The sequence below is a fragment of the Equus przewalskii genome, chromosome 18 (genome assembly GCF_037783145.1).
Source record: "Equus przewalskii isolate Varuska chromosome 18, EquPr2, whole genome shotgun sequence".
NCBI classification, from domain to species: Eukaryota; Metazoa; Chordata; class Mammalia; order Perissodactyla; family Equidae; genus Equus; species Equus przewalskii.
Genome location: NC_091848.1, coordinates 54,755,923 through 54,778,443, shown reverse-complemented (window position 1 = coordinate 54,778,443; position 22,521 = coordinate 54,755,923). Strand labels below are relative to the sequence as shown.

General features: G+C 37.5%; 1 long non-coding RNA gene across 1 annotated transcript; it reads right to left on the bottom strand.

Moving 5' to 3' along the window:
- Nucleotides 1-974: 974 nt before the first annotated feature.
- Nucleotides 975-16,634, bottom strand: LOC139076953 (uncharacterized). The gene is made up of 6 exons (XR_011529044.1): nucleotides 16,541-16,634; nucleotides 16,160-16,273; nucleotides 13,930-14,111; nucleotides 8,174-8,321; nucleotides 2,884-3,053; nucleotides 975-1,312 (listed from the first exon to the last, which is right to left on the bottom strand). It is a non-coding gene; the product is annotated as an uncharacterized lncRNA (long non-coding RNA).
- Between the last annotated feature and the right edge of the window lie 5,887 nt (nucleotides 16,635-22,521).

Genomic DNA, 22,521 nt, shown 5'->3' with positions numbered 1-22,521 from the left:
CAAGCAACAAAAGACCTCTGACCTCTCACACTTCAAGAAGGCCAGGTTAGATTTCTAGCTCCTCAGTCTATGAGACTTCCTCTAAAGTAGTGCTGTCCAATAGCACTTTAAGAGGCGATGGAAATGTTCAATAATATCTGTGCTGTCCAATCACCCACCTGTGGTGATTGAGCTCCTGAAATGTGGGTAGTGTGACTGAGAAACTAAATTTTAAATTTTATTTAATTGTAATTATTTTAAATTTAAATGCAAATAGCCACACGTGGCTAGCGGCTACCACATTGGATAGCGCAGCCCTTGAGGGTTATGAACAATGTCACTCACTTGGAAGGGTTTAATTAAAGAAGTCCATACCTCAGTTATAATAAATGATGAAGGAGCAAGTTTGGGCAATATTGCAGTCCACTCTTCTAGCAGAAAATTTGTAGACCATGTTTAGCTGCTTGCAAGCTTGAGAAAGGAAATCAACATCCTGCAATGTAATGAATTGAAAAGGCATTTTCAAAGGAGATGCAATAGAATTCAGTTTTGTAAAAAGCTACACTAAAATGAAGACAGAAGGAAAAATAAATCTTTTCAAAGGTGAAAGGAGCCAAGAAGCCTCAATAAAACATCTCCCTTTCTCTCCTTCAGCTCGTGAACAGAAGCAGAACAAATGAGAGAGATTGAGGAGGCCGATGGGTGCGCCAGCAATCTCATTGTTTCAACATGCGCAAGTGCTTCTGTGGGAAGGGAGAAATAGGGTAGTGACTACACAAACACTGATTTGAAAAGGTCTGAGCCAACAGAGACCTCTGGTCCAGAACATTAGTGCCACTGTAATCCCCCAAACCTCTGGAATTTGCAAATTGGACCATTTACTTTGCTAAGGTGAAAGGGGAAACATTCCGAATGATTTGCTTCCTATGGTCAGCACTCCAAAGTTATTGTTCTCTGCTTCCCGGTGAAAAAGAACAGAAACACAAACAACAACATCCCAGACCTCTCTTTATTGTAATTGTGCGTGGCAGGTTGTGAATGTAAATTCTTTGACAAGAAGATGAAAACATCCCCCCGGGATGCAAATTAAATTATTCGTCCCTAGAACCCTCATTTTGTGTTATTTTAGAAAGTGCCTGCATCTGTCATTGCTATTTGACACATATTTGTCATGTTATTTCAGTGGTGATGGTAGGCTTTTTGTCTAGAAGATGAATTTCTTCCACATGCAGTTTTTACAACTTATTTTCACATGCATAGAGATTATTTGGTGACTTTTTTGCTATTTAAATGATGTCCTTAAAAAGATGAATATTTCAGCATGCGTTTCTGGCTGCAAAGGAGAAAAAGGTAGATTTTCAGTTATGTTTTATTACCTATTGCTGACACTTTTTGTTATTTGTATCATTAAGCATTAGAAAAATCTCATTATTTGGCTACTTATTTATAAAAATTGCACACAGCATATCCTAAAAAGCACATAAAATTGGTCTGGGTGGGTTAAAGAATAATTCAACATGTGCCTTGCTTCCTAGGGGATAAAGAGCATGGCGATATCCCTGACGTGTGTTCCAAATTCCTCTTAGCTTAGCTTGTGGAATAAAATGTGACACACGCTGAGCAGCAGGAGCCACGGAGAAGGTGCGCCAAAGTCATCCAGCAGAGAGCAAGTTAGTCTCGAGAGAACATTCGAGATTCCATTCATTTTGCTTGTGTTTTAAAACCAATCTTTTCTTTTCTATGCAATCTATGAGTATTAAAGAAAACTATAGTACTAGAACATAACTCTTGCTAATATTTTGGTGAATTTCTTTTAACTGTTTTTTTGTGTCTTTAAGTTTATTTTCCATGTCTGTGACGATTACATTTTCAGTACTTATTGTTTCGCTTAGCATTAAACAACTAGCATGTTTCCAATTGCTTTATAATCTTTAGAAACATTATTTTTACTGACTATATCCTTGTCAATAAAATCCATTATGACTGAATGACTAACTCAAAGATTCAAGAAATTATTATTTAGTTCGTAAATTACTCAAAACTCTTAATACTTGAAATTCCTCAGCTTGTTACAATCTTCAATTAATTGTTTAATAAGACAAAGAAGATGAACTCCAATCAGTAAAGTTTCCTTCTCATGTATAATCTGGTTGATTCAGCTCTTTTAGAAGGAAGGCAAAACTAATTTAGGATGCTGCCCTTAAATGCTCAGGCCCACTCACGTAGTCTCCCTAGTTCTGACGTCTTAACATCAGTGGGGAACACTTGAGAAGATTAGATGGCAGAAGAGAGAAGGCAGTGGGCCTTGAGAGCAGCAGCTAAGGAGCCTCTCTTGCTCTCTTGAAGAGAGAAGTGTCACCTGGAAAGAGAAACAGGGAGCTGGTAGTCTCAGCGTTTTCCAGAGGATACCGACTTTTGAGGCAATGGCCCAGAGTGGCCACATGTGTCTTGAATAATCGAAATAACCTTTGCCTTTCACCGGGAGCCTCTTAAAGATCAGAGAAACCAAGGAAGTAATTTCAAGATATAAGAGGAAGTCAACAGGATCACATATACTAAAAGATGTCAAGGAAATAAAGAGAGAAAAACTTCCATTGGATTTGGTAAGAAAACTCTTTTAAGGGCCTCCATGTTTTTGTAATGTTTTAGAACAGTTTTAGTAAAATTGTGAGAATAGCAAGTTTACATTATTAAGAAGGTAGGGCGTAGATAAAGAATTAATGGAGGCGGTAGATATAGATTACAAATTTGAGGCTCTGAAATGTAGAAAGAATTAGAGAAATAAGAAATTAGCTGTAAGAGGTTGTAGTATTCATAAATATTCTCTTAAGATGGATGAAATCTGCATTGGTTTTCTGTTGCTGCAGTAACACATTATCACAAATTTAGTGACTTACTACTTACAGTTCTGTAGGTCAGAAGTCTAACATGGATCTCGTGAGGCTAGCATCAAGGTGTCAGCAGGACTGCATTCCTTTCTGTAGGCTCAGGGAAGGATCAATTTCCTTGCTTTTTCTAGCTTGCAGAGGCCACCGGCTTTCCTTGGCTTGTGGCCCCTTCCATTATCTTCAAAGCTAGGAAAGGGAAGTCAGGTTCTCCTCATGTCACATCACTCTGACCTTGCTTCTGTTGTCACATCTTCTCTGACTTTGCCTTCTGCCTCCCTCTTTTAATTTTGAGGACCTTGTGATTAAATTGGGATCATCTGGACAAACCAGGATACATTTCCTATCTCGTGGTCCTTAACTTGATCACTTATACAAAGCCTCTTTCGTCACATAAGGTAACATTCACAGGTACTAGGATTAGGATGTGGACATCTTTGAGAGGCCATTATACTACCTTCACCATACCTGCAGCGATGTGAAAGCTAAGGTAGAAGAATTCGGTGAAGAGGATCAGACTGAACTGCTGGAAAGGGAAAATATAGGTATAACAGAAAGTTGCCTCATCAGTCAAGAAGGACAAGTTAACTTGAGTCAGGAGGGGTAGGTCATCTTATCTACCAATGGAAAGAAGGAAGAGAGAGCTCATGCAGAAAAAGATACAGATACAGATCTCTATAGAGATACATAGAAAGAGAGAAAGAGTCACTGAAATGGAGAGAAAAGGTCAAACCTGGAGCACAGAATATACGATCAGTGAAGAAGCTCATATGAGGTGGAGGGGTGGACAATGAGAGGCTTCAAGTGCAAGTTAGTCTTAAACAGTGTTTTGGGGCCTTGGAGAATTTTTAAAAGGATGCATAAAAGGATAGCAAGTAATATTCAGGATCCTGATAATGCTTAATGGGATAACTGTGTAGTGGGTCAAATCTGCATAGTTCTAAATATTCCTCCTACGATGCTCAGCCCAAGCAGAGAAAGGGAAAACGAAACTCAGAAGAGGCAGGGAGGTGAGACCCGCTCACAGGGCTTTGATGAGTGGCCTAAGCAGCTTGGAATATACTGATAATCCAAGTCCTGAGGTTTCACATGTTGTACTTGTCACATCTCACACATTAGGAGGTAAGAAAATTTAGGAGTCTAATTAAGGAATCTAAGCTTTAATATTTCAATTCTATTTTGTATATAGATACTATTATCTTCAGAGTTTTAAAAATATATATCTGAATTCCTAAAGGACTCCCTTGAGAATATAAGAGCATTGGCTTCTAATTCAGGAGCATCTGTACAGGAATTCTGGCTATCACTAATTAGCTAGTCATGTAACTGAATGAATTGCAGCCTTAGTTTCCTTATGTGGAAAACAGAGATCATGCTTAACTTGCTGAGTTTTTTTTTTTATTGGGATTATAATGGCTTATAACCTTGTGTAATTTCAGGTGTACATTATTGTTTATCAATTCCTGAATGCACTTCATTGTGCTCACCCTCAGTAGTCTAATTGTTACCCATCACCATACACATGTGCCCTTTGTCCCTTTTGCCCACTCCCAACCCCTTTCCCCTCTGGTAACCACTAATCTTTAACGTGCCGAGTTTTTAGAATTAAAAGGAGTATAACATTATTAATAATACATGGCATATAGGAGATATTTAACCAGCTATTTTATGCTATTTCTATAGCAATATAAATGGAAAAAGTCTGAAAATCTTTAATATTCTTTTGATAAATCTACCTGACCAAAATGTTGTTAACTAGTTCCAAGAACTGCTTCTTTTTTCACTTTTACATTCAATAAATGATACCTTTGAGAGATTTCCTTTGGGTTTCACAGTAAATTGGCAAAGTAATGATTTTACAGTTGGTTCTTTTCTTAATGTGTAATGGAAGTAAAATAACTTCTAGATTATTTCAGATGCACTGAAAACATAAATAGCAATAGTTTGCCAGCTGCAAAATTGATGCTGAAGGTACATAAGTGGCACACAGAATGTTGAATGCTCATAATCACAAGTTGATTCGCTGCAGCCACTTGGCTGAAAACATGAGTTAATGTTTTACAGTCAGTAGAACTGAAGTAGCGTCTCTCCTTCAAAGTATTCTGTTCGCTTGCAGTGCGGGAGCCTTGAACAAACACGTGTGCTACACGACACACCAGTTCTGGAGCTCCTTCTTGTGTTCTTCCCAATAACCCCGCCCTGTGTGAATATGAAGCATCATATACCTATAAGGTGCGTGACCAGCCTCTAGATGGCATTTTTGCTTTCTAGATAATTCTATTAGTGGGTTTCTTTTCCCCATGAATAGACTCGTAGGTGACCCAACGCCATACATCCCATTTTCTCAAGTGAATTAACACTTTATAGGCAAAATTCACGTATTTCAGATATATGCTAGACCTTAGAACATCATTTAAGATTTTTCCCTGGCAGGGGAAATCCTCTCTGCCTCTTCTATAGGTCATCTTTCAAATGAAATTGATAGTGCCTCTTTCCCCTCATGATCCTACAGTGCTCTGATCCCGTGAGAAATGCTGGGCAGAAACCCATTACACAGACCAGCCTGTGATCAGCTTCTTCTCTCAGCCACCTTTTCCTTTTATTGCTCTTCCTCAAATACAAATATAATTTAAAGTGGAGGAAATTAGGATTGAAGCTGTTTAGAAGATCTTTATGCAAATTTGCTTGCTTAAGAAACTGTCTTCTGTATGAAAACCTCTGCACTTGCCCTTCTGTCTTTACTCTGGGGCTCATCGCTTCTCACTGCCTCAGGGACAAGGCAAGACATCGTGTTCTTTTCTCTATCATTTATCTTTAGCTTCTGACCTTTTACTTGCTCTTGGTTTGTAAAATTCTCCAATCTTTCTCATCCTAAACTACAGCAAAGAAATCTTTTCCTAACCCCAAATTTCTCTTTCATTATGGTTTTATCGCTTTCTTTCTAACAAAGCTATGGTTCTTGGAAAATAAGGTACATTTGCTGTCTCAAGTCCTTCACTTTCCTTTAATTTTCAACTTGTGAAGAAGGCAGGTAACAGAACAACAGAAAGCTGTTTCAAACACACATTTCCTCTGCAGGAGTGCATCTGGACATTTCCTTTGGGGAAGAGGTACTTCAATTTTGAAAAACGCTCCCTAGCTGATTTTTGTGTGAGAGTAGCTGTCTTAATGCATTGCTTCACAGTTCATGCCATTCCCCAGTCTTCTCACTCAGATGCCTCCCAAACGACAAACTCTGCTGCCACTTTCCAGCCTTCTCTTAGCTGAGCTCCTTGAAGCCTTTAAACTTGTTGGCCTTACCTTCTTTTTTTTTTTTTTTTTGAGGAAGATTAGCCCTGAGCTAACTACTGCCAATCCTCCTCTTTTTGCTGAGGAAGACTGGCCCTGAGCTAACACCCGTTCCCATCTTCCTCCACTTTGTACATGGGACGCCTACCATGGCATGGCTTTTGCTAAGCAGTGCCGTGTCCGCACCCGGGATCTGAACCAGCGAACCCCGGGCCGCTGAGAAGCAGACCGTGCACACTTAACCACTGCACCACCGGGCAGGCCCCATGGCCTTGCCTTCTTTGCAACCTTTCTTGCCTAGGCTTCCCTTGCCCCACTGCCTTCTATTCCACCTCCTGCTCCTACTGCTGTTCCTCCTCCACTCTCGTCTCTCTTTGAAGGGGCTTGTGTGCATATACATTTTCAGCTCACTTGTACACTGTCAAGTCTCAAATATGTCTCTCCAGGCCACATCGCTTTCCTAGGTCCTAGATAAGTGCATGTTTCTGCTTCGTGCATCTGGCCACTTGGAAAAGCAGCCAAGTGTTTCTCAAATTTCAAATTCTTTAGCTTAATATTGTAATTATTTACCTGTCTGTCCTTCCTACTAGTCTGTGAACTCATTAAAAGCAGAAACTAGGTTATATTTATCCTAATATTCCCAGTACCTTACACCGTGCTGAGTGAAGGATCAAATATTAGAAACTAACGTCTGTGAATACAGGGTGTGTAAACTCTGTACAGAATGGCCAAATTAACACAAAAGCTTTCTACAGAATTCTTAATTAACAGAGAAGTAACATAAGAATGTTCCATGTGGTAAATGATGAAGGCACAGTTTAATTGAATTTCTCTGGACATATTCATGAATTCTGTTGAAAATATTTTTCTGTTCGCCTAAAATATGAGAAATTACTTATTCCGTGATAGCAATAGATAGTATAAGCCTCTCCATTTAAGAATCTGTAAGCTGCTCATGGAGGAAGGAAAACAGGTTGAATAGAAATGATCGTAGGCCAATACAGGGGCCAGTGAACTACAGCTCATACTGGTAGGACAAATGTGACTGTGGCTTGTCTTTGTATGGCTAGCACACTAAGCACGGTTTTTAAATTTTTTACGGATTGTTGGAAAGAAGAAGTAGAGGAAGACAGAGGAAGAGGAGGGAGAGGAAGGGGGGGGGGAGTGAAACAGATTCTTTGAGTTGGCCAATTGCAGCACTGTCCAGAGTTGCAATACATTTATTTCAATCACAGCCCAAGCCAAAATGATGGCGAATAACTCAAGATGAATATGTATCTGCTTATCAGCTGCATCAAATAATGAAATGTATAACCTTTGCTATTAGATATCAGATATATCCAGAAAATCCAGTCTTTCTTCTAGCAGACAAAAGTTACAAAGACATTATATTTAAGTAGGTAATAGCAGTTGTATAAACACTGAAGGCCTTGTTGTTTTTTGTTTGTGTTTTTATTTTGGTGAGGAAGATTAGCCCTGAGCTAACATCTGTGCCAATCTTCCTCTATTTTGTATGTGGGACACTGCCACGGCATAGCTTGATGAGCAGTGTGTATGTCCACGCGTAGGATCTGAACCTGTGAACCCCAGGCTGCCAAAGAAGAGTGTGTGAACTTAACCACTATGCCACTGGGCTGGCCCAAAGGCCTTCTGTTTTTAAGAGCGTCTGTAAGTATGCAACTTGTTGGATATAATCGAAAACATTGGAAAGTACTGGCCAAGCAAACTGACAAACAAAAATATTACCATAGAATTTGTTTCAGAATTTTACCAGCCATTCAATAATTAAATTGATTTTTCTTAATTTTGACATTCACAGAGTACGTTTGATATAAATTTAAAAAATTAATTATTTTAACAAGTGAGAGATTGGGATTAAGTGAGCCAAGATTCTTCTGATGTCCTAAGGAACGTAGAAAGACACATAATGCACCCGATGCCGTGGTATGCAACGAGTGCAGACTTCACCTGCCGCTGGGTAACTGGCTGAGTTTAGGGGAGTGATTGTGGGGATGATTTACCTGTAGCAGCCTCCTCTGTTGACTGATCGTCTGGCACTCAGGGAACTGCTCGGTTACCACCACATCTGTATTATTGCTGTGCATCAAGTGCAGATCCACCTTTCTCTTCTGTCTACTGAAATGCTGCTGGTTGAAATGCAGTTGAAGGCTGTGGCAGGAGAAGAGGTCAAGGAAGCATGTTACAGCACATTCAGTATTTTTGGCTCCTCCCCTTCCTATTCTAAGATCCCCCAGTTTCTCCCTATCACTATCATGGCTAGATGGTCCCAAGACTAGCATTCTAGGCTGAAGAGCTGCATTTGATGACAATGTACATGGTTTGCAGAGGGAGGAGAAAGGGATATACCATTCCTCCTTGTCTCCTTTTGCCTGGAAACCATGTAGATCTATGGGCGACATACGTGCTTTATGATTTACTTGGATTAAAATTTACAAGTGATTATGTAAAACGACAGACAAGTTGCATGAACCTAGATGTAAACATAGTACTGAACACCAGCATCCAGTTTTAGAATTACAACAAGGGCAACAAAAATTGGAGTTTAGAACTAACTTAAAAATTAATATGGAATTCATGCCGGGAATATCCAGGGTGGGTGTGTTATGTCCAGAACAACCGTCAATGCAGCTCACCAAACTGAAATCCTGACAAAGTTGAACCTGCTTGTTTGCTGAGGGTTTTGTTACATAGGAAGTACACCAAAGATTTGTTGTGGTTTTATGAAAAGGAAAGCAAGAAATATCAACTGAGTGCATGACAATTTCATTAGGAGTAAGAGAAGAAGATAGAAGAATCTGAGTTGCAATATGACACGTGTCAGCTGTATAAAATTTCAGATGCAAAAGAAGATACTCATCAAAAGCTTCTAGATTACAGGTAGAAATGTGTGGAATAGAGTTATTGCCCTAGATCAGGAATAAGTATTTAATCAGAGTAAAGGATTACATAGGATATTTGAAATAATACAACTTCCCACCACAAACTACATTGTCATTGGTCACCCAAGAATTCTCTGGAAAAGATGGTTTACTCTTAACAGTCGATCACATACAAAATAATAATTGAATTTCTAAAATCAAATGTAGCCTGAATATCTGTAAGTTTGCTCTTCCTGCTTGGTAAAAATTATTAGCACGCTTAGTGTGAAATAACGTAATTTACAAGACTTTAGCAGACAGGATCCCTTTCCAAGGTTGATGGGAAGGTTACAAAAATCCTAAAAGGGCTTTGAAAATCACTGACTCAAATAGAAAACTCATGAAAGCTGAGACCAAACCAAATTAAATAGGCCCAACTCAACTGAGTATTATAAAAGATTTTCCAAAATACTTCTTGAATGAAATACACAGGCAGCAATTTTATTTGTATACAAAATCACTCAGGTGCCTCTGGAAATCAGTTACTGTGAAGTGCTAAGCTAAATCTCCCAATTCATACATTGATTACTTGAAAATTATGGATAGAATGGCCAAGTAGGGCAGAATAATAAAAAAAACCCAGAGTTACAGAAAATGAGTGAGGTTTTTCAATAATTTTAATCACTGATGAGTACTAATTCATATGTATCCCTAAATATTGACAGTCACAGGAAGTCATTAATTTTCCTTATTAGAAAATATTTATACTCATATAATAAATTCACTTGCTCACAATAATTGAATTTCTTTATCTTTTCTACACTGAAGCTGCTTTTGAAAAAAATACGTAAGAATTGGCAGGGATGGTGAGGAATGGTGGTGATGAGTAAAAATACAGGAAAAGCAATAAAAGAAATATTTATGACAAGGACCTCATTACATAATCACCAAATCAGAGAAAATTAGTGCTGACAAAGTTTTGAGAAATGTCAGCAAGTCTATCTTCTCTGTCTTTGGGCAAACTTAGTTGAAAAAAACCATCCAATACTCCTTTTAAAGGCTGACAGATAAAATGATTTTCCAAGCTTATTTTCAGGGCTTAACAGACCCTTCTGTCAGCAGATCCCTTCGGATATCTAACTTAAATCCCATAACTTTAATCTGAATCTATTTGTTCCAGTTAGAACACATAAAAATAACTTGCTGTAATGACCTATAATAAGAAATTTTAGTACAGTTCCAAGAAAGAAAGAACAATAAGGAATAGTCACAAACTGGAAGTATCAATCCTTTATCTTAATCTGTATAAAATTTTTTTGTTCAATTTCTAACATTTTTGGTAAAAGCACTATTAAATTATGAAATTCCATCATATTTTTTAAAAGACATACTTTTAAAGACAGCAATAAAGATTTTTGAATATGGTAGCATCATTATAAAGAGAACAAATACACACCTTTCAGTGTAGCATACAAATCAAAATGATTTTGAGGGAATTATAAGTTAAGCAGTGTAGGAGTCATTGTGCTGGACTCTTAGCTGTTAGAGTCTTCCTTCCTTTCTCCCTCCCTCCATTTCTTTCTTTCTGGGACACCATTGTTTAGCTCCGGATCCTAACTGTTTTCTAAAACATTGTCTTTAAGAGAAAAAATCAGCACTGACTAGCATGTTTACCATGCTATTTATGATTGCATGGGACAGATAATTTCGATTCTCCTGGCATCACTTGAATTTTATGGAGAAGTAGCTTAGATTCAGCCCTAAAGGTTGTAATTCTTTGAAGAAATTTAGCAGTTATAGTTCTTTCTTTTCTATTTATTTACACATTTATTTTTATGACATTTTGAGCACCTTAATTTTATCTTTTGCATTTGGAAACTTAAGATCATTGAAACATCACAGATTTTGAAACTAGAACTAAGAGTTATTTGTCTCCTTATCTTTTGAGATGGATTAAGTTGATTTATTGTGTTTTGCCTTACAGGATTATGCTAAAACTTGCCTGGAGTAGGTTAGAATTTGGGCCGTTTTCCCAGGAAATTATATTTTAAGGGCAGAGTGGACAGACAATTGCACTATGAGGATTATAATATTCATTTACATACCTGGCAATTTTCACTTGCCTTTGTTAGGATTCTTCTGTTGTTTTTTAAAGAGAAAAATAGTAATTGAAACATTACAGAAGTCTAAAGAAAGAAATTTTCTACCATGTCTTATGATCTTCACACTTAGAAAAATATTATTCTGTTTTATTCTCAAGATTATGTTCCAGTAGTTTGCAATTTTGAAAAGAGCTATAAATAAATTTTAAAAAGTAAAAATAACTCAGTTTCTATTTTGAAGAAACATGGCATGCAGGGCATTTTAGCATACGTTTTCACGTATTTGGAAGCATGCTGGATGAGTACTGATAAGCAGCTTCACTGAATTCTTGATAAGGAAGGGCAAATGCTCATTGACCGCTCTGAAGTTATATAAGGCATTATCTTTAAAGACTTATTGCTATAAGAATAGGAAATATTGACATTTGACTCCATGGAAATTTATGCTACTCCAGAAATTTTTTTAAAAATATTTTTATTGTAGAAGAAAATCATGCTCACTATGGAACAATTACTAACCTGTTTGTGGAGCCATCGTTCACTTACAATCCTCAGGCCTGTCTATTGAGACCGTCTCAAAATGCCACGTGCCTTCTTCCCTTTTGTTGTCCGTCATCACAATTTGGGCCCCTCCCACTGTACCTAATTTACGTTAAGTCCTTTTAAGACCATTGTATTCATGTACAATTGCGGATATAGTTTGGAGGCTACTCCACTTTCGTGTAAATCAAGGCTGTAATTAGGTACTTTGAGGAGAAAGAGGTGGATTTACCTAATTCCACAGTCCCAAAGTCCTACCTAGTCATAGCCTCCAGCTTTATGCCAATATCCAGTTTGGATCTATTTCCATGCATGTGGGAAGATAGTCATCACATATGATTTGATCTGGCTAACAGTATACAAATGGAAAATATTGTGTATCACTTCCAGGGTGATAAGAAGTGGCAGGTGGAGCTCCAAGTTTCTTCCCTCCTGCGTTGACTTAGCTATGGAACCAGATGGTTTTAGAACTTTCAAGAAACATTAATAGGAAGATATGTAGATATTGTGTGGCTAAATGCCTGGCACCATTTTTATTCTAGAATTCATCCAACCTAATTACCAGGATGGCTCCATTTTTTTTCCTGGTAGTGTCAGAGCATCCATTTGAGGTTTGGATTTCCTCTAAATATTAATTTTAGGATTTTTATTTTTCCACATTTATAGCTCTAGGTTTTTACCGCTTACTGTCAGTGGTAGTAAGTATTTCAACGGGTACATTCATCACAACCCTTAGGGAGACTACTATGGGCTCTCTGGCTTACATGGGAGGAAATGTTTGGTTCCATTTCCTGACAAACTGGATGAGATTTCTCTTATGATGAGCATTCACATTGCCAATGAACATGCCATATGTTTAGACACATGGTTTTATTTTTATGATCTTTAAAACTTAATTTATTTTATGTAGCCCATGGCTGAGATAATCATTTATAGGTTTCTGAGTACCAGGATTGGTGTTAGGTTTGAAAGTGCTCTGCTTTGGGCAGGAATAAAGTATTGCTTCACTACAAGGCATGCATTCAGAGAAACAGATATATTATTATTAATAGAAAACTTCTCAGCAAGTTCACTTTTTATTAGTACTTGGCAGTGCTCTACAATATTGTGTAGGATAGATGTAAAGGAAATGTTACCCACATATTGATTTAAAGAGACAGCCTTATAGATTATACTATAGTTAGCCATCCTACCCATTATTGCTCCATGCCACTTTTAAAATGCATGCTGTAGATTAAGTTAAAAAATTATTTTCCCCTTGTTTTAAGCCTAATTATTTCTATGCCAGCATATTCTCAGGACAATTGAATGAACTAGAGAAGCTAGGGAAAAATGATTAAAATGAATTAGTATTCAATCTCTATTCACGACTGCTTTTTGGCAAGTATCATGTAAAACTCCACTTGGATGTCTTCAGGATGAAATTTCTGTACTCTCTGACTGTCAGATGAGTTAAAACAATTCTTAATTCCAAAAAGTCGAAACAAGCATAAGCTCCACTATGCTAGCTCACGGTCCCAGAACAACAGATATATAGAGACCCTACTATTGTGAGCCAATGTTCTGGAGATGAAACAATCAATAAGATACAGTCTTCTCTTCAAGACTCCAGTGGCGATTTGGTTTGATGAGGACCACCAGAAGGCCAAAATATTTTAGTGAGGTTAGTGAAGTGTCATTCAAAAAATTAAATTTTAAAATATGAGACCTTATACCATTTTATGCTTATCGTATATATCTGAGTGCTTCAAAAAAATTTAGCTAGTATAAACTTTTGTTGGATAATATGATTAAAGCTTTTAAATCTGGTATTAAGGGAGAACAGGGGTTGAGAGTGTGGAATCCTATGTTTCCAGTTACATCATTGAGACTCATTCTTCCTAGTTCTACAAAACAAGATAAACGGGTCCTAAATTTTGTGAATTCTAGGTTATTTTCCAGTGGATCCCATTGACAGTCCTTCTCATTTTGATCTTAAAATGTTTGTCTGATAAAGCCTCCAGAGACGATTCCCTCCCTTCCTCCTCCTTTCATCCAAGGCTGCTAAGGAATCTGCAGAATATCGTTAATTATTTTGTATGGATTGACCAACAGTCGTGGTCTGTTGCCCTTATAAGAGTATGGCTGATTCACTTCAAAAAGGAAAACTCTCTGTTCCAAGTAAAGTACAGAGCAATTAGTTGGTTGGATATCCCAAATGCCTTGTGCTTTTTGCTTGGAACTAGTCTAATCTTGAATATTCAGGATGATACTTACCCAAGGAGCAGGCAGGCTTTAGGGACAGCTTTTATTCTTGCTGAATTCTCTATCACCTCATGGAAACACCCACCAGGAAAAGAAAACTGTTTTCTAAGCTTCCACCTCTGTGGCCATCAGTTCATGATAGGTGGGCTGTCGTTGTGGCTACAGACCCGTTTGCTGCTCATGGAAAGCTGCACCTTTGTGGTAATGCAATAATGAGAACTGGTAGGAACAGTCTTCTGATTTAGAATTAAGTTTTCAAAGGGTTAAAAAGGTATGTTTTATTCTCTTTCTTTAAAATGTTTTTCCTAATGATCTGACACCACTTTTGAATAGTAGACATACAAGTGTCTGTTATAACTTTATTGGCTTGAATTTGATTTGTTCTGAAACAATCTACTCTGCTTCCTAATCTTTTCCCAAGAAAAACACACTACTGGTTCTAAAACAGAGCCAATTACCTTTGATAGACATTCCCCTGCTTTTAACAGGTTTATAAAAGACAAAGCCATAAAATAAATTACCTCATTTGGTTACTTTGGTGTTCTTTCACAAGCAGTCTATCTAGAAGTTATTTTGCTCAACAGTAGGCATTCTGTGGATACGCTACTGAGAGTTTATCTTCCTGAGGCAGTTCTTTGTTTATAATTACCACTTATTTTTTCAAAATAAAGTAATTTACTTTATGTCTTATGGAGCAAAATCTTGGACACTTGACCTCGAATTTGCCTGTGCACTGGGCTGTATTTAACATACCTGTCTGTAGAAAATACCTGACAACATCACTACAGAGCAAAGAGAGGACGGCTTCATATATCACTAACTGTCTCCATTAGACCCCTCAGCTTCTACAAAGTGATTTACCTCCCAATTTTGTGTGGTAAGGAAAATATCTTTATACTCCAATGGCAACATGGACGAGTTGCCCTGCAGGCATCTTCTGCCTAGAATACAATCTCAAGTGCTGTCACTCATTTTTCAAAACATTATTTGATGGAGAGAATATTCAAGGAGCATTGCTTAAAATGCCAAGCAGTCCATCTCCTTTTACAGATAATATGGATAATATTCCTAGAAGAAGCTAAAATAGCAGAAAGCAGGTCACCCAGCTCCTGAGCATCTGTTGGAAGAGGTCATTGAGAGGACGTGGTTGACCTGTGAGCTTGTCCTGTCAATCGGAGGCTCCTCAGCTCCCCCTCTGTCCTTGGAATGTGCATTCCACTCACCATTCCCTCACTAGGAGCTGTTTCAAGGATGCACCTTTGATCAAGAGAGCAATATGTTATTGAGGCCATCTGAATGGTATATGTGACTGAGCCCAGGTAAGGCCTCTAGACAAACTTTAAGATTCTGGAGAGCGGGTCCAGAGATCTACTCATTTTGTGGCAACTAGGGCAAGCCTCCTAAGTCAAGTTCCTTTGCTTATTAAACCTGCCATCTACCAATCTGGAGTGGCTGTCTCTTTCTTCAGTCTCTCCTCACCCTCCATGTAAAGGGGCCAGTTTCAGATTAGACCTGGGAAGCACCCAAATTTGTGAACCAGTGCAAAATTGCTTCTCCCGAATTGCCAAGCTGAATTGGGCTCTGGTATGAAGCCATCAGCCTATATTGAGAATTGAAGTTGTCATTATGTTTATTATATGGCTATTGTGAAGAATACCGTTCACTTCATCATATAACGGCCTTTTTATCAGGAACCCCAGAAGAAATTACTGTCTGATCTTACCACCAAGATGAATTGTTCTTCTTCTGAGTAATTCGTTTATTTCATTTCTTTTAAACTGTGACTTATATAACTGATAATTACATCTTCCCAAAAACGATTGAATTGTTTTCTTGCAAAATATTTTTTTGTTACTGTGGGCAAAGTGCAATGATGAGTCCTGGAGATTTTCAGTGGGCATAGCCTTGATAATAATAGCTAGTATTTATTAATTCCTTTCTATGTTGCAGTAATGTTCTAATCAGGCTAATGTATTAACTCTTTACTTTTATTATCACTAATTTACAAATGCGGAAAATGAAATGCTAAGAGACTCGAAGAGATTTAAGAAACTTGTCCAAAGACGCAAAGCTGGTAAGTATAAGAGCTATGTTGCCCTCAATTCAAATGGTGATATTTGTTTGACATCCTATCTTATCTTACCTGTAAAATTCAGAACTATGCACTTAGGCATCAAACATTAAATATCATTTCATAGTTTGGAGCCCATAGTAGGCACTTGGCGAATAATAATTTACTTACCTGGAGAATGTTCAGACACATTTCAGAAGGTATGTGGACCCCATATCCAAGAGTTTGTAAAATCTTCGGTATGTTACTATAACCTCTGTACATCTCAAAGTAATAATGTTATAACTGTAGGGCAAATTGAGGCAGAAGATAGGTTAGACTCTATTGACTCATTTAGGAAATAGGAAATAAATAGAAAACAACAGTTATCAAAAGAAGTCTACAAAAGGCTGTCCCTTGATTGATATTATATGTTACTGTGAAAAGATTTCTTCTATATTTGAGAAAGAGAAAACGAATAGTACTCTACCTATAGCAAATGTTCAAAGTGTTTTAAGGAAAAGAGGACAAGAAGTGTAGGAATGAGTTTTCTTGGGAAACAAATATACTTACTACAGTGAAATGCATCTCCTGTATTGTGACCCTTCATGGTTTCAGATAGTCTAGTCTTGAATGTACTCATTCCATTTCTCAGGAAAGTTTGCACTATGGACCAAAGGACTTTGATTGTTTGGCAATTGCATACACTGTGCAGCTCTAATACCTTTCACAAATGTTGCAATGAATTTAATTTTTCAGGAACAAATACTGAAAGATTGTTGATTTATTTCCCCCACTCTTAGAGTTTAAAAAGATTGAGTTTGAGACTGTTAAAATATCTGCAGAAATTTGAAATATAAACGTCTACAAATTTTAAGCTTGAACTCACGTGAAAACCAAAAGCTAACTAGTAACAGGAGGCTAGCAGCTGATCATTGCTCTACCAAATGCATGAGAAGTTGAATACTCCCACATGGGTGCTTTTTTGAGTAGGCACTTTAATTTAAATATACTCAAAGTTGAGCGCTGGCCGAGATCTTATGCAATCCAGATTTTTATTCAGTGTGTTGCTGTGTGGAGCCTTTCCCAGACAATATGGAACAATCAGAGTGGGAAGGAGTTTTGCTACCTGGGTTATTTTTCCAAAAGGTAATTGCAGGAGGACAAATAAAACTCCATTATTCCTCCATGGAGTTAAATCCTATGAATCTCTGAACTTAGAAAATTAATGGTAGGCTTTCATTTATTTCAATGCCCTCATCAAGTAAAAAGAAAAAGCATTACCTTTTGAGAATGTATTAGTATATCATTAATTTCATTCAGGCAATACTTTATGAGTACTCTATCTGTACCAGGCACTACTCTAATATGAAATCTTCTAGCTAAGATCTTGAGGCACAGCAGTGAACAGAACAAATAAACATCCTGCTGTCATGGTGCTCACCGCATAAACTAGGCTAATTAACACTGAGATAATGGGGCTACAAACTGGACTGAAGAGTATCATGAAAAACATTTTTTCTAGGCAAATTAATTATATAAAGAAAATGCACAAAATTATTTCTAACTTTGTAAGAATAAAACAACATGAACTAAGTGATATTTGAGTTCTTTTTTCCTATTAATAGTGAGGTATGATAATTCAATTTCCAAATATGCCTTCTGAATTCTGTTTCCACACTGTAAATTCAAGTTTACAGAACTATTTGTAATTCTCTGTATGTGATATTCTCTCTGGTTCTGTCCCTTTGCCCTCTTCCTGGCACTCAATTAATGTATCTCTCCCACTTCCAATCTCGCCTCTCCTTTATCTGGTTGATGGTTATCATTTCTCAGTACTCATCTCAGACATCAGTTCCTCCAGGAAACTTTCTCAGTTTTCAGTATTCCTCAACATGCCATAGTTGCTTGTCATTTTCCTAATAGCTATGAGGAACCAAATTTAAATTTGTATCATCGGTGCCAAACACACCACCTGGTGCATGGTATATACTCAGTAGATACGGCTTGAAGATTGACTTTGATTGGCTGCTAGCATCGTTGACATCTGATACTCAGATCCCTCCATAATTCAAATTCTGCCCTTGTTTTCCATCTTACCTCTTCAGTAGCTCCATGCATACCTACACACAGTTCCCCAAACATGGCTTTTATCCCTCTGTCCATGCCGTTCCTAAACCATATCCAACAAGATTCTACCCATGTGTCAAATCTCAAAGACAATTCCACTTATTCCATGAAGGCTTCTGTGACACTTTGAATTTATGCAGCATTTAGTAATGGCATTACTTGTAGACAATTAAAATAAATGGCAAATAAAAATGAGACTACTTAGTATTAATGTGCATCCTCATGGGCAGACCAGCAGGCTCTCTGTAAAAGCCTTTACTTGCAAACATTTTCATAGCGTTGTTTACCTTACACCGTAAACATGATACAAAAGAATATTTTTAATCCTTGATGGTTGTGGAGCTTATAAGCAATAGTTATTACTGAAAACAGAAAAGAGAGCTCGGAGATACATTCTCATTTTTTGTCTCACTCATGATATACTTTACTGTGAAAAGCAGTAGAGTCAACATAGTTTTAGATGATGCCTGAGATACAATCAGTGAGAAAGTATATTTTAAAATAAAATGGTAAAAATGTTTGAAAGGTTGTGGGCTTATTTGTATAATATGAGTGAGCCTGTCTCATAATTTAAATTGACCATAAAGAAAATCTCACTGTACAACAATTTTAGGAATGAGTGATAGTTGATAATGGATTTTTAATCTTATTGAGGGAGAAGATTCGTATTTGAGGGTAGACATAACTTGAATGATTTTGTAATATGAGTTTAAGTATTTAAATATTACCCTAAGACTAATACCAATGATTTGAATTGGGCTAATTTTGATACTTGAAAGAAAACAGTACCAAGTATTAGCTCTATTGAACATTGAGAACAACTGCCTTGACATTATATAGGTATCATTGCCGGAGTAATACAGATGACCATCCCATATATTTGCATAAATCAAGTGGGCTCAGGCATGGGATTTGCAAAGAATTTAGTAATGCAACTAAATTTAACTTCGATGAAAATAAAAATTATTTAATTCACTAAATTGAAAAAAGAGATAAGCAACCAAGCCTTGGGAAGGTAGGCCCTACACATCTCCAAAGACATCAGGGACTAAGACCAGTATCCTCTCTTCTCTTTCCCTTTCTTTCCTTGGTGGCTTCAATATCTCTAGCCACTAAGCAATACAAAATAGAACTGAGTTGGCTGGCAGTTCCTGAACTCAGTCCTAATTGCTTTATAACCTGAGTGATCCCTAAGAGATTGTTTTCAACTACAAAACACATACAAATGAAAAACACAAATATCAAGGAGCTGGCCTCATGGGGTGGTGGTTAGGTTTGACATGCTCCACTATGGCAGCCCAGGTTCGCAGGTTCAGATCCTGGGCATGGACCTACGCCACTTGTCAGCCACGCTGTGGTGGTGACCCACATGCAAAAAAGAGGAAGCTTGATAACAGATGTTAGCTCAGGGAAAATCTTCCTCAGCAAAACAAAAACAAAATCACAAATATCAAAACAAAATGAACCCTTAGAGACTCTGGAGCAGCTTAGGAAAGTGTTCACTTACTGAACTAATTCTGTAAGCTTGAGGACAGTGTAATTATGATTGAGTCTGCATGGGTCATACAGGACTTCCATGGCTGGATTACAGACAAATGTAATAATTGGAAGCCACTACTGGAATCACATAGTTGGACTAGAGTAGAAGGAGTCATTTATCAAAGGAAGGAGTTTATTTCTCCATCAATAGAAGAAAGTACTGGAAAGAAAAAAGAATTTATGTGCTATCACAAGTGAAGGGGCTATGGCCTTTTAATTCTTGGTGACCTCTTTCCATAGGTCCTCAGCCAGTGTTTGGTGACTAGGGGAGGAGAGAAAAGGATAGATCACCTGGGAGAAAAATCTGACAAGAGCTAGGGTCAGGCACCAGCAAAATGGATCAGAGTCTGTCTTCTGTTCCCAGTAGGGATGGGAAAATGAGTCAGAAGCCTGGTTATACACACTGATAAGACAAGGGTATTTATATTAAAGTTGTAGGTTATGAATTGTTGGTAGAAGACTGCTATGACTCAGGAGCTTCCAGTTTCATCCCTGACATATTTCATATGTGGGTGATTGACGTCTGGACCCCACCGCTTGTGGACAGACAGTAGTGATAACTATTTTTCCTCATTAGGATCAGCTCTGGTGGATCCTCTTAGTCATTCCATTCATAGGAAGCTGCGTAAATGTAAGGGTGAACATATACGCTCTAATCCTTCTCCCTGACATCTAATTTAGTGACCTAAACTTAAGAGAGATTCAGTTAAACAATGAAGAAATTGGTGGCTATTAAAATAATAGTGGTCCTTGACTGCTTGCATGTGGCAAAAATTTGGGAGAGCGACCTACATTTGATACGGAACAAAGGACAAAAAACGCAATGACTGGATGAAGGAGAAAGAACAGGGACTAGAGGATAATAGTCATTAGTGGAAGATGTATTGTAAGAAACCCTCCACTTTTTTTGTGGCGAGAGGAGCAGGAGTGGTGACAGAGTAGCAGAAAGATTTACTCTTTGAAGAATGTCTTTAATCTAAAATCGTCTCATCATCTACAAATATTCTAGAAAAAGCATCACAGTGATATTTAAGCCCAACTTTTGTTTTCCTATTGAGACTCTGAACTTTGATATTCATAGATTCTCAGATTATTGGGGGGTGTCCAGGGAAGAGCAAGAAAACTACTCAGGTAGCTTTTGGGCCACATTTTTGTAGTTTTGATTTAAGGGTTATTTTTAGTAGTTCCTAAAGAGCCAATGAAAAAGGATTTCAAAATTGAAAAAGTATTAGCTGTTTTCTAGCTTTCACCTCAGGCTTATGTATCCCTCATGTATATACTTACAGAGTTAATGAAATACATCTTTGCAAGACATCACATTAATAAGAGAGGGTGATTGGAAAAGGTGCCACCTGTATTTTGTTAATTTGCTGCAGGCTGTCTCTCGCTGCAGCTGGCACATATTTTTCATATTTTATTTGGCAGGACAGAAGTATCTGTGACGGGGAAACCAGCAGCGGTTCTTGCTTTTCATAAAGGAAGGGGTGCTGAAAATCTGAGTAATCACAGCCCTATTTCAATTTAACTCACAGCAGTTAAATTATTTAAATGTCTGTTCTGCAGTCAAAATGAATATTTTTTAGTTTACAAATATTTTATTACCATTAGAGCAATTTTGTTTCCATTATCTTAGCTCCCCAATTCTGTGTTATTAAAAATGAGAAATAGCCCTCACTAAGTGGTTCCAAATTAGAGTTCTGGGGTCAAATTAGATTTATTGATTTTCTTAGGTTCTTTGACTAGGGGCACTACAATATATATCAATAGCTAAGTTACATTCTCTCATATATGTTTTGAATGTTAGTCAAGCAAGAAGCATTATATTTCAGGCCCAAAATAAAGTCTGTTGAGTGCATTATAGAGTTTCTGCATCAGGAGATTTAATACTACCCAGTATTACATTAGAATTTAGGGTGTGACAATTTAATTAATTGTATTATGAGCTTGATGTCTTGGGGCTGCTGATATTGGAAAGAAACAATTAAGAAGCTTTCTCATTTTTATCCCATTATCTTTTGTGAATTCAGCTACATTTAAAAAATATTTCTTTTTCTTTTTTTGAGGAAGATCAGCCCTGAGCTAACATCTGCTGCCAATCCTCCTCTTTTTGCTGAAGAAGACCGGCCCTGAGCTAACATCCGTGCCCATCTTCCTCTACTTTATATGTGGGACGCCTACCATAGCATGGCGTGCCAAGTGGTGCCGTGTCTGCACCCAGGATCCGAACCAGCGAACCGGGGCCTGCTGAAGCGGAACGCGTGCACTTAACCACTGCGCCACCGGCCCGGCCCCTAAAAAAAAATTTCAGTTTTGGAAAATCGGATTTTAATAACTTTAACTTGAGAGCATTTACACAGAAGGTATGAGAGTAAAACTTTCATAGGTTTTGGTTAAGTTTACAAGTTTTTCGTTCTCATTCTCTTGGTCATAAGATATCTCATCTGTCTCTGTGGTTTAGGGGAGGAAGCCTTCTTTTAACACTACTGTCTACACAGAACATCAGAATGAGATGGTGAGGTAACTAGAAACTTTACTGATGTGCACGTTGTATAATTTAATTACTTCGTAAACCTAAGCTCAAAAGGATCAACTATACAAAGGGAGTTTCAGTTTTTCATTATTTGGCATTTCACATTATTAATATTTCTTGTTTGGTAGGATACTTGCAATTTTGCATATTGACTAACAAAGTAATTATAGTATAATTATATCATTAGCAACATTTTGTCCTGTTGTTCCTAAGGCTGAATCCTACAGCAGTTAAATATTGAAGTGCTTAGTGATTAAAAAGTAGGTTCTGTGGTTACCTCTTTGGGGTAACAATGCTTCTGTTTCTTCTAATAAGGAAAAGCAGGTGGGAAAAATACCTAAAATTGTCCATTTCA